At 40.6% G+C, this 10,535-nt stretch overlaps 1 long non-coding RNA gene across 1 annotated transcript; it reads left to right on the plus strand.

Annotated features, from left to right (window-relative positions):
* Positions 1 to 4,564: 4,564 nt before the first annotated feature.
* On the plus strand, positions 4,565 to 6,871 carry LOC149049520 (uncharacterized). The gene is made up of 2 exons (XR_016183820.1): positions 4,565 to 4,873; positions 5,513 to 6,871. It is a non-coding gene; the product is annotated as an uncharacterized LOC149049520 (long non-coding RNA).
* The last annotated feature ends 3,664 nt before the right edge of the window (positions 6,872 to 10,535 follow it).

A 10,535-nucleotide genomic window follows, 5' to 3' on the forward strand; every position in this document is an offset into this window, starting at 1 on the left:
GTTAGTGACTTCTTCAGCGGAAAGTATTTACTACCCTGGTATGATGGTGGGAACAAAAAGACGAAAGGTTTGGGGAAATGATTTGGTTGCCTGTTCAAATGAAATAATAGCCAGGTGACGCAAATGCTGTTTCCCCTGAATAATCATTTCAGTCGAAGGAGAAGGATGATGATAAGTTAGAAAAATGTCAGCTCTTACGATGTTTGATTGATGTGAAACCAAATTCTCAGGGCTTAGGGTCGGCCGCGCTGTGTTCACTTTTTTGTTTTTACCAAACTTCTGGAGTCGGAAAAAATCAGCGAAAACAAAATTGATGCGAGCTCCCCGCGGAAAAGGAGTGACTGTTCGTAGTCAAACATTTTGACGTCCTCTGTGATTTAATTTTGAACACAGGGGTTTCAAAATGCTTTGAAGTAGGAAGTAGTTAGCAAAAGTTGGTGACTGAAAAGTTCATTAACTTAAAGGCCAACAGGTAATTAATTTGACCGGAGTAACCGGCTACATGTTATCAAGTAGCTGGAGGAACTCCGGCTGCTTGTTCTGAAACCCCTGTGGATAGACGCACGGTAACACGGAACCTGCTTCATATGATAAAAAGCAAATGGTTGTTAGCAGTTATGTCATTTGAGCGTCTGACCTCCATCAGATCATAAGCATAAGCTTATATAAAATCTGCTTGATTGTGACCTATTATATGCCCAACATTATTTGTCGTTTCTGATTGCTAAACGACGAATGCATGTTAGGTTACAGGGGGATCGTGTCGTTTGATCGTTCGGGTGAGGGTAGTCCTGGGAACGACTGTCGTCGGCACTAGTTACTGACGTTTCAATTACCTTTGTGTTGGTCATCATCAGAGTCATAAAACCCGTCGATTTTTCCCTCTCATATGCCCGACTAACGATGGATAAGACCTTCAGGAAGACAATTATCCAGTTACACACCAAGAGTGCATGCCTCTGAGAGGAGCTTCACCGTTTTCCTAGCTAATAGAGACCTTAAAACCAAAGTAGGTTGTTTCGAGGTCTGAACACTATAAATTTAGTTTTGGATATGTTTAAGGACAATTTATTTGAAGCAAACCAGTCTGAAAGAATATTAAGTCATGATTATGGAATTCATTATTGCTCAATAAGAGTGGGTCCTTGTTAGGAAAAAAATTAGTATCGGCAGCAAATAAAATAGATTTCAGTCAATATGCGTCACAAAGGTATTAACGTAGATGATGAGGAACAGAAGGTCAACAACAAAGCGTTGAGGGACACTACAGTGTATTACCCTGGGAATGGGTCTCTGAGGAAAGTAGCTCCAACCCATTCAAACGCCAAGCCTCGGATCCCATAGAGACGTAAATAGAATGCTGTGGTTTTCAGTATCAAATACTTTTGACAAGTCTACGAATACCCCCAACTGCATATTCCTTGCGGTCAAGGTCGGAAAAATTTTGTCGCACAAATCAGCAAGGGTTGGGAAGTTGATTGGTTTCACCTCAATCCGTACTAGTTATTATAGAGAACACTGAATTTATTCAGATATGACTGAATAGTACGATTGTCTAAAACCCTTTCTAAGAATTATAAATTTTTTAAGAACCAAGTAAGAACCGAGACAGGTTTATTGTTAGTGAATAGAGTTTGGTCTCTAGGTTTCAAAATAGAAACAATTCACACGAGGAATTTTCATTTCATTTGGAACAGCACCTTGCAGTGGAAGTGGTGCAGATATGTAGTAAATGCATTGTTTAACAATGGAAATAAAGATGTTTTCATATCCAGCTCTACCAGATTTAAACGTGTTAATCAATAACTTGGTCATCAGTTTCTAAATTTAAGAAAATAGATCAAGGAAAGTTTCCAGAGAGACAGTGCATGTGTGAAGATGTGGGAGTCATCGCTCAAACGCCGATCAAAGGCAAGTTTGTGGGTTGGTAGGTGACTATAATTCGACTTAAAGCGGAGGACAGAGCACAACTACCGCCGCCATCTTGTTGACATAACCTTTCTTTCTCCTTGTCACTCCCTCGCATGAAATATCAAGACGACAAGTAAGGTGCCTTATTAGCAGGTCATTTATTGTCAAATAAATACTATTAAGAAAGTAATGATTAGTAACACTCATTACACCAGATTTTGCTGCCTAATGGTTTTCCCATAGAATATCCCAAAGTTACAACGAGGGTCCAAAATAAACTTTTCCGCCGCTATTTTCCATTACATCCCGCCATCCCCCTGCAATAAACATTTTCATCCCGATTCCGCCTGGTCAAACTCAAATTACTCTAGTTTACCGCTAACTGATGGAAAATTATAGTGAGTACATTAATCATCGCTAAGAGAGATATTCCAAGAACCGCCGATAACATCCTACAGAAAGGGGCGTTCACGCAGACGTCCTCGTGAGAGCAAAATTATAATGAAGGAGAGAAAACTGGGCATACTGTGGAGTCGTGTGTACACTTGTAACTAATACAAAGAAAACTGGATGTACTAAAAAGTCATTTGAGTCTGTTAACCCCAATTTACACGGGAGCATTAATTAAGCCCGTTTCTAAAGCAAATAAATACTTTCTAATGTCTCCGAGGTCGTGTGAGTCGTAACTTGAGCCAAATCATAATTCCGCGTGAATCCGCCCTCTCCCTTATCCCGCCTCCAAAACGGAGCATACCTTGGTTCTCGTCTTTAAAATTCCTCGTATCCCACATCCAGCCTCGATTTTAAGCCTCATCCCGCATTCCGCCAAACCTATGCTGGACCCTCTACAATGTCTGAACAGTGCGAGCAAAGAAAGAATAAAAAACAAAACACTCGTAACTCATAATACATTTTATTTAGTGTTCATTCATCAACAGCTTTCGAAGACTAAACGAAGGCACGCCAATCATTGGTTCTTGGGCTCAATTGCATAAATCAGTGGTGCAGCAGGTGATCTGGCACTCAGTGAATCTCTGTTCGTGGCATAACGAAGATGTGCCGTTGCATTTCCCCCTGGGAACACAGCCTTTTAGATATAAATCAAACCTCTTCTTCCCATGAAGTTTGGCGCATGCGTCCTGATAGGGTTGACATTTCTGCACTCTCTGTGTTTTCTTACATCTATCCCAACTGTGGGTATCGAAACATCCGTAACACTTGAGGCCATATCCTAACAAAAATGATCAACCAATACAGTAGGTGGATGGAATAAAATCTGGCATATTTGGCAAAATAAATAGATGTTTTAATAAATAAATAATAGATCGTGAAATATGGTCTTAAAAGAGGAACAGATAACTAAGTAAACAAATCATTAATAATAGTAATAGGACCAAGTGGAGACCGATTCGGTCTGATCTGTAATCATAGTGATTACAACATCGGACGACCGCGAAGCTGGAGTCAGATTTGTCAATTTATTTCGAGCATGATTTCAGACAGAATTGGACAACACGAAGTCCCTGTTATCAATTAGTCATAACAATTACAATTTCCGGAAAAAAAACAAACAAACACATTTATTTGAGAAAATGTCTCAAATGATCTTGGTTAACTCGAACCCTCCAGTAACTAGAATACCATACGATTTGCCTTGACCCATTTTTGAAGTCATTCAGTATCAGCTAACTCAAACTTCTGTTTCCCTTGGGAGTTCGAGCTAGAGAGGTCAGCTAATAATAAGATAGTATGACTCATTTATGTAGCGCATATACGAAGGGTCTATGCGCTTTACAATTTTATCATATGATAAACAACCAGTGCGATTGATTTGTCGGAGCAGTGTTAGATCACAGAACTAGCACGAGCGTCTGAAAAACATGACATGTTCGAATTTCTTGCGTCAAACACAGACGCCTGGTTATTAAAACAAAGTTTAGCTGCTTTTAAACAAAACCACGTCCTTTTAAACAGTCCTTAATTTAGCTAAAACTTTATCTGAATATTTACTTTTGTGAACAGAGTCAAGAGGGTGGAAAGGTAATAGTAGAACCGTCCCACAATGTTTCTAGAACTACTTGTAAATCGACATACAAAATAAAGATAAAACGATAATGTGGATGCTGACTGAGTTGAGCCCTGATTTTTATTGCTCCGTGCAGTAGTAGCTTGACGGGAAAAGCTCGTGACCCCTCTTTGACTGCACCAGGCGACAATGATATCAAAGAGTATTTATTTTTCGCTTTAAGAGTTAAGGAAAGTGCGATGTTTGAAACTTACCAACAGAGATGCAGAGAGCAAAAATGAGAAACAACTTGATTGATTTCATCTCAAAGGCTTTGTCTATTGTAGACGGATTGACTGTTTCAGAACACTGTCTGTATCGTAAAGCGGCTGAGATGACGGCTGGAGAAGCTTTAACCAGTTCATTTGATAGCAAATAATGAAGAATGGCTTTTATTACCGCTGTCAATTCTAGCCAATTAGCAACTTTCCGTAAAAATTTCACAGTTCTTTAACCAATCGGAACGAGCCAAAACATCCCACGATGGAACTTGAGAAATTCTTCTTTCCTCGGAAATTGTAATACTCGTGATGAACTAGTAAAACTCGTGCCTGAACTCGTGATAAAGAAATCGGACGACCGTGCAGCGGGAGTCCGATTTTGTTATCACTCGTATGAGTACAGACCGAATTGAACTCCTCTCAGTCCTGTTGCCGTTATATATCTTTCAAACGAAGATGTAAGGTTCGTTTCCCACGGGGAATGGCAGGGTGACCGCTTTTAAGCGGTTTTGACCTTTGGCTACAGGTTTCACAGAATACGGGTCAAACGCGATAAGAAACGCTTTTTCAGTACAATCTTCAAGGCGACAAATTCTCATGTAAATCTGTAGACATCAGCTTCAGAACAATTCCACGAACACTACATCGAGAGGATGACTACGACCGCTATATAGAGGTAAAAATTTCAATTAATAGGGAGAAAAAATTCCGGGACTTTGACAACCGATCGACCGCTTATATTTATGTGGGGTGATCGCTTAGTACAGGATCGCTTAATACAACATGACTGCATGCACTCATTTTTTTTTCTTAGAGAGCAGGGGTGGAGCAAGAAAAGTAACAGGAGGAGGATATGATAAAACTTTAATTTTGGAATCCTAGTATGCATGCATAGTTGTATCTTTCGTGCAGTCGAATCCTCATCCTTTCGTTTCATTTGGAAGAACACCTTGCAATGGAAGTGGTGCGGATATGAAGTAAATGCACTTTTAACAGTGGAAATATAGATGTTATCATATCCAGCAGCTTTACATGATTAAGCTTGCTGGCCGTATCAAAGAATTGGTCATCAGTTTCTAAATTTAAGAAAATAGATCAAGGAAAGTTTCCAGAGAGACAGGGCATGCGTGAAGATGTGAGTCATTGCTCGAGCGCCGATCAGAGGCTAGGCAAATGCAAGTTTCTGGGTTGGTAAATGACCATAATTCAACTTAAAGCGGAGGACAGAGCACAACTGCCACCGCCATCTTTTTAACATAACCTTTATTTCTTTCCCTAGCTCAAAACTTACAGTTTCTCTTATTTCTATCTACAGACATTACGCTACCGACATTGCTGATCCAAGCAGTAAGCAGGACGCGCGTCATATGAACTTCGCAATAGACCTCGCGCACCGTGGAGTCTCTGTGGCTCAGAGGTAGAGCATCGGGGCGCGGAATCCGAATGTCTGAGGTTCGATTCCTCATGGGGACTCAAAATTTTTTCCTTTATCCCGCGCTCGTGACAAAACAAAAAAACATCTTTCTTTAACCTTTGTTTCTCTTTGTTAACCCCTCGCGTGAAATATCAAGACGACAAATAGAGTACCAGGTTAGCAGATAGTTTATTGTCAAAAAATCTTAACAATTTTTGAAAACTCAACGCGCTTTAAGAAATTAATGAATAGTAACACTCGTTAAACCAAATTTTGCTGCCTAATAGTTTTCTCAAAGTTACAATGAGGGTCCAAAATAAACTTTTCCAATCCCGCATTCCGCCGTTATTTTTCATTACATCCCACCATCCCGCTGCAATGAACATTTCATCCCGATTCTGCCTGGTCAAACTCAAATTGCTCCAGTTTATCGCCAACTGATGGAAAAGTTACAGCGTTTACAATAATAATGATGTACTCTTATTAGGGAGAAAACCATTGCTAAGAGAGATATTCCAAGAACCGCCGATAATATCCTACAGAAAGATATGTTCACGCAGACGTCCTCGTGAGAGCAAAATTATAATAAAGGAGAGAAAACTGGGCATACTGTGGAGACATTTGGGTCTGTTAACCCCAATTTACAAGGGAGCATTAATTAAGCCCGTTTCTAAAGCAAATGAATACCTTCTAATGTTTCCGAGGTTGTGTGAGTCGTAACTTGAGCTAAATCATGATTCCGCGTGTACCTGCCCTCTCCCCTATTCCGCCTCTAAAACTGAGTATATCTTAGTCTCGTCTTTAAAATTTTTCGCATCCCACATCGCGCCTCGATTTTAACCTCTACAATGTCTGAACAGTGCGAGCGAAGAAAGAATAAAAAACAAAACACTCATTTGGTGTAATTAGTTGCTTCTTAAGGGTCGCGCTTAAAATCCATTTTATTTAGTGTTCATTCATCAACAGCTTTCGAAGACTAAACGAAGACACGCCAATCATTGGTTCTTGGGCTCAATTGCATAAATTAGTGGTGCAGCAGGTGATCTGGCACTCGGTGAATCTCATTTTGTGGCAGAAGGAAGTTGTGCCATTGCATTGCCTCCTGGAAGCACAAGCTTTTGCATATCTATCCGACTTTATCTTCGCATGAACTTTGGCACACGAATCCTGATAGGGTCGACATTTCTGCACTCTCTGTGTTTTCTTACATTCACTCCAACCCCCGGAAGAGAAACATTGGTAACATATGAGGCCATATCCTGTCAAAAACAATCAAACAATACAGAAGTTGGATGGAGTAAAAACCTGGCACATTTGGCAAAATAAATAAATGTTTTAATAAATAAATAATAGATCGTGAAATGTGGTCTTAAAAGAGGAACAGATAACTAAGTAAACAAATCATTAATAATGATAATAGGACCAAGTGGAGACCGATTCGGTCTGATCTGTAATCATAGTGATTACAACATCGGACGGCCGCGACGCTGGAGTCAGATTTATTATTGTGAGCATGATTACACACAGAATTGGACAACACGAAGTCCTGTTACTAGTCATTAGTCATAACAATTACAATTTCCGAAAAAAAAACATTTCTTTGAGAAAATATCTCAAATTATCTTAGTTAACTCGAACCCTCCAGTAATTAGAACCATACGATTTGCCTTGACCCACTCGAACTGCAGTTTCCCTTAGGAGTTCGGGTTAGGGGGGTGTCATATGATAAACAACTAATGAGATTGGCTTGACAGAGCAGTGTTGGATCACAGAACTAGCACGAGCGTCTGAAAAACATGGTATGTGCGATCATCCTCTGTCAAACACAGATCTCTGATTATTTACACAAAAATTAGCTACTGTTAAACAAAACCACTTCCTTCTAAACAGTCCTTAATTTAGCTGAAACTTTATCTGAATATTTACTTTTGTGAACAGAGTCAAGAGGGTGGAAAGGTAATAGTAGGACCGTCCCAAAGTGTTTCTAGAACTACTTGTAAATCGACATACAAAATAAAGATAAAACGATAATGTGGATGCTGACTGAGTTGAGCCCTGATTTTTATTGCTCCGTGCAGTAGTAGCTTGACGGGAAAAGCTCGTGACCCCTCTTTGACTGCACCAGGCGACAATGATATCAAAGAGTATTTATTTTTCGCTTTAAGAGTTAAGGAAAGTGCGATGTTTGAAACTTACCAACAGAGATGCAGAGAGCAAAAATGAGAAACAACTTGATTGATTTCATCTCAAAGGCTTTGTCTGTTGTAGACGGATTGACTGTTTCAGAACACTGTCTGTATCGTAAAGCGGCTGAGATGACGGCTGGAGAAGCTTTAACCAGTTCATTTGATAGCAAATAATGAAGAATGGCTTTTATTACCACTGTCAATTCTAGCCAATCAGCAACTTTCCAATGAAAAGTTCATAGTTTTTTAACCAATCGGAACGAGCCAAAAAACCCCACGATGAAACTTGAGAAATTCTTCTTTCCTCGGAAATTATAATACTCGTGATGAACTAGTAAACCTCGTCCTTGAACTCGTGATAAAAAAATCGTGATAAACAAATCGTGATAAACAAATCGGACTCCCGCTGCACGGTCGTCCGATTTTGTTATCACTCGTATGATTTCAGACCGAATTGAAATCCACTCAGTCCTGTTGTCGTTACATATCTTCCAAACGAAGATGTAAGGTTTGTTTCCCACGGGGAAAATAGTTAGTAATTTTATTTGAATGATTCTTATTTGAGTGACCGTTCTGAATAAAGGTGAAGACAAAAATAATAAATAGGCTGTTGAGATTCCTTCAAGGATGACCACGGCCGCTAAATAGAGGTGAAAATTTCAATTACTAGGGGGAAAAAATTCCGGGACTTTGACAACCGATCGACTGCTTATATTTATGTGGGGTTATCGCTTAGTACAGGATCGCTTAATAGAACATGGCTGCATGAATTCAGTTTTTTTCTTAGAGAGCAGGGGTGGAGCAGGTAAAATAACAGGAGGAGGATATAAAAACTTAAATTTTGGAATCCTAGAATGCATACACAGTTGCAACTTTCGCGATTTCGAATCCTCGATTTACCTCATAGAGATGGATTTTTAATTTAATTTGTGTCGGCTCGGTTAGGACCTGTTTACATGGAGGTGGGGGACCCCAGGTAGGTGATGTAACCCGCCTAGCCGTGGTCGAAAAATAAAACGCGTTTATATACGATCTTACAAGCCCGAGGTGCTGGGGTGAGGTTTCTTGAGGTTGTTGTTGCGCTTGCAATTAGGAAGTTTGAGCATAGGCGCCCAAAGCTAACGTCTCGAAAGAGACGAAAGAAATTCTCGAACACGTATGTATTTAATCATGAAAGCATCACGCGTTGTGTCACCCAGTGTTAGGTTACGCGAGGAACCGCTGACTTAACGTCAGCAGGAATAGTTTGAAGTATGGTCGATTTACAACGCTAAATATTCCGAAATGTGAAAATTTTACACTCCTTGTATTTCCATTTCGTTTTCTGGTGATTTCTGCCATGAGATGGCTAGGAAATGTACAAAGTTTTAAAACATACGTGTTTCGCTTTTGAGCTTTTTGCCATGAAAGTGACCCGGCTAGGCGGGTTACCCCACCTTGAGACGTTTACATGGCAAATAGTCACCCCAGCTGACAGGGTTACCCTCGCTGGGGGACTGGGCAACCTGCAAAGGCGGGCCAGCCCACCAATCATGTAAACGTGATCAAGATAAAACAAGAAATTATGTGGACATGCAGATTACTCCACCTACACGGGTTACCTCACCTACCTGGGGTCTCCCACCTTGACATGACGGTGTTCGGAAATATTGCCCGCTTTAACCTTTTACGTACAATCTTACTACCCCGGGATGCCGGGGTGAAGTTTATCGCACTTGTACGGCAACGTGTGGTAAAATGTCGCTGAAAAAGGTAATTTATTTTCTTCTACGATTTTCGCCAATAGTTCGATGAGTTCACCGATTCTGATGGTACGACGTCTTCACTTCGGCATAATATGTGAAAGTGTTGAGTTCAAAGTGAAAACGTGGCTATACATCGCCGTAGAGGTTTCATTGCTAAGAGGACGTGTACATTGATGTTTTTAACGTTTTAACTCTACATGGGATGCCTAGGAAATACAAAAAAGTACAAAGTTTTAACACATGTAAAACACCTGTTTCGCGATTGTTTTGCTCATTTGATTTTTTTGTCTAAGCGGATTACCCCACCTTGAGACGTTTACATGGCAAATTGTCACCCCGGCTGATAAGGTTACCCTACCCAACAGACCGGGAAACCTGACTAGGCGGGTCATCCCACCTATCATGCAAACGTGAGCAAGATAAAATAAGAGATAAAATGGACAGGCGGGTTACCCCACCTAGGGCGGGTTACCTGACCTACCTGGGGTCCCCCACCTTCATGTAAACAGGCAATCAGGCTATGTCTACACTAGCGGATAGCTCTCGGGCCAGCATGAAACCGTATCGGATAGGGCTTTTGTTCACACATAAAACGCTGATTTCGGGGTGGTTTCCGTAACGGAGCGAAACTGCACTAGAGCGAGGATTGGAACCCACTGAAACGGAAGTAAATATTCAGGAGTTAGGGTTGGAAGTTAAGGCAAAGATCGCGTTCTTACTTTGCTCAGGGCGTTTCTCTAGATTTGTACTGCCAGATTTATTCGATTAAACGCCGCCCTCGAATAAACGCCGCATTTTAGAGCAAAAATATTAATAAACTCCGCCCTCGAATAAACGCCGCAGCGTGATGCGGCGTTTATTCGAATAATAGGCTCAAAAAGCACACAGCGATCATTGCTTCGATCGCAGTTGGAAATTTTAAGTGAACCAAGGACAAATTGATTTGAATATACCTGTTCTAATGCCGAGAGAGCATATCCAACATTAGATCTT

This window comes from Pocillopora damicornis, chromosome 2 (assembly GCF_964200805.1).
Source record: "Pocillopora damicornis chromosome 2, jaPocDami1.2, whole genome shotgun sequence".
Classification (NCBI taxonomy): Eukaryota; Metazoa; Cnidaria; class Anthozoa; order Scleractinia; family Pocilloporidae; genus Pocillopora; species Pocillopora damicornis.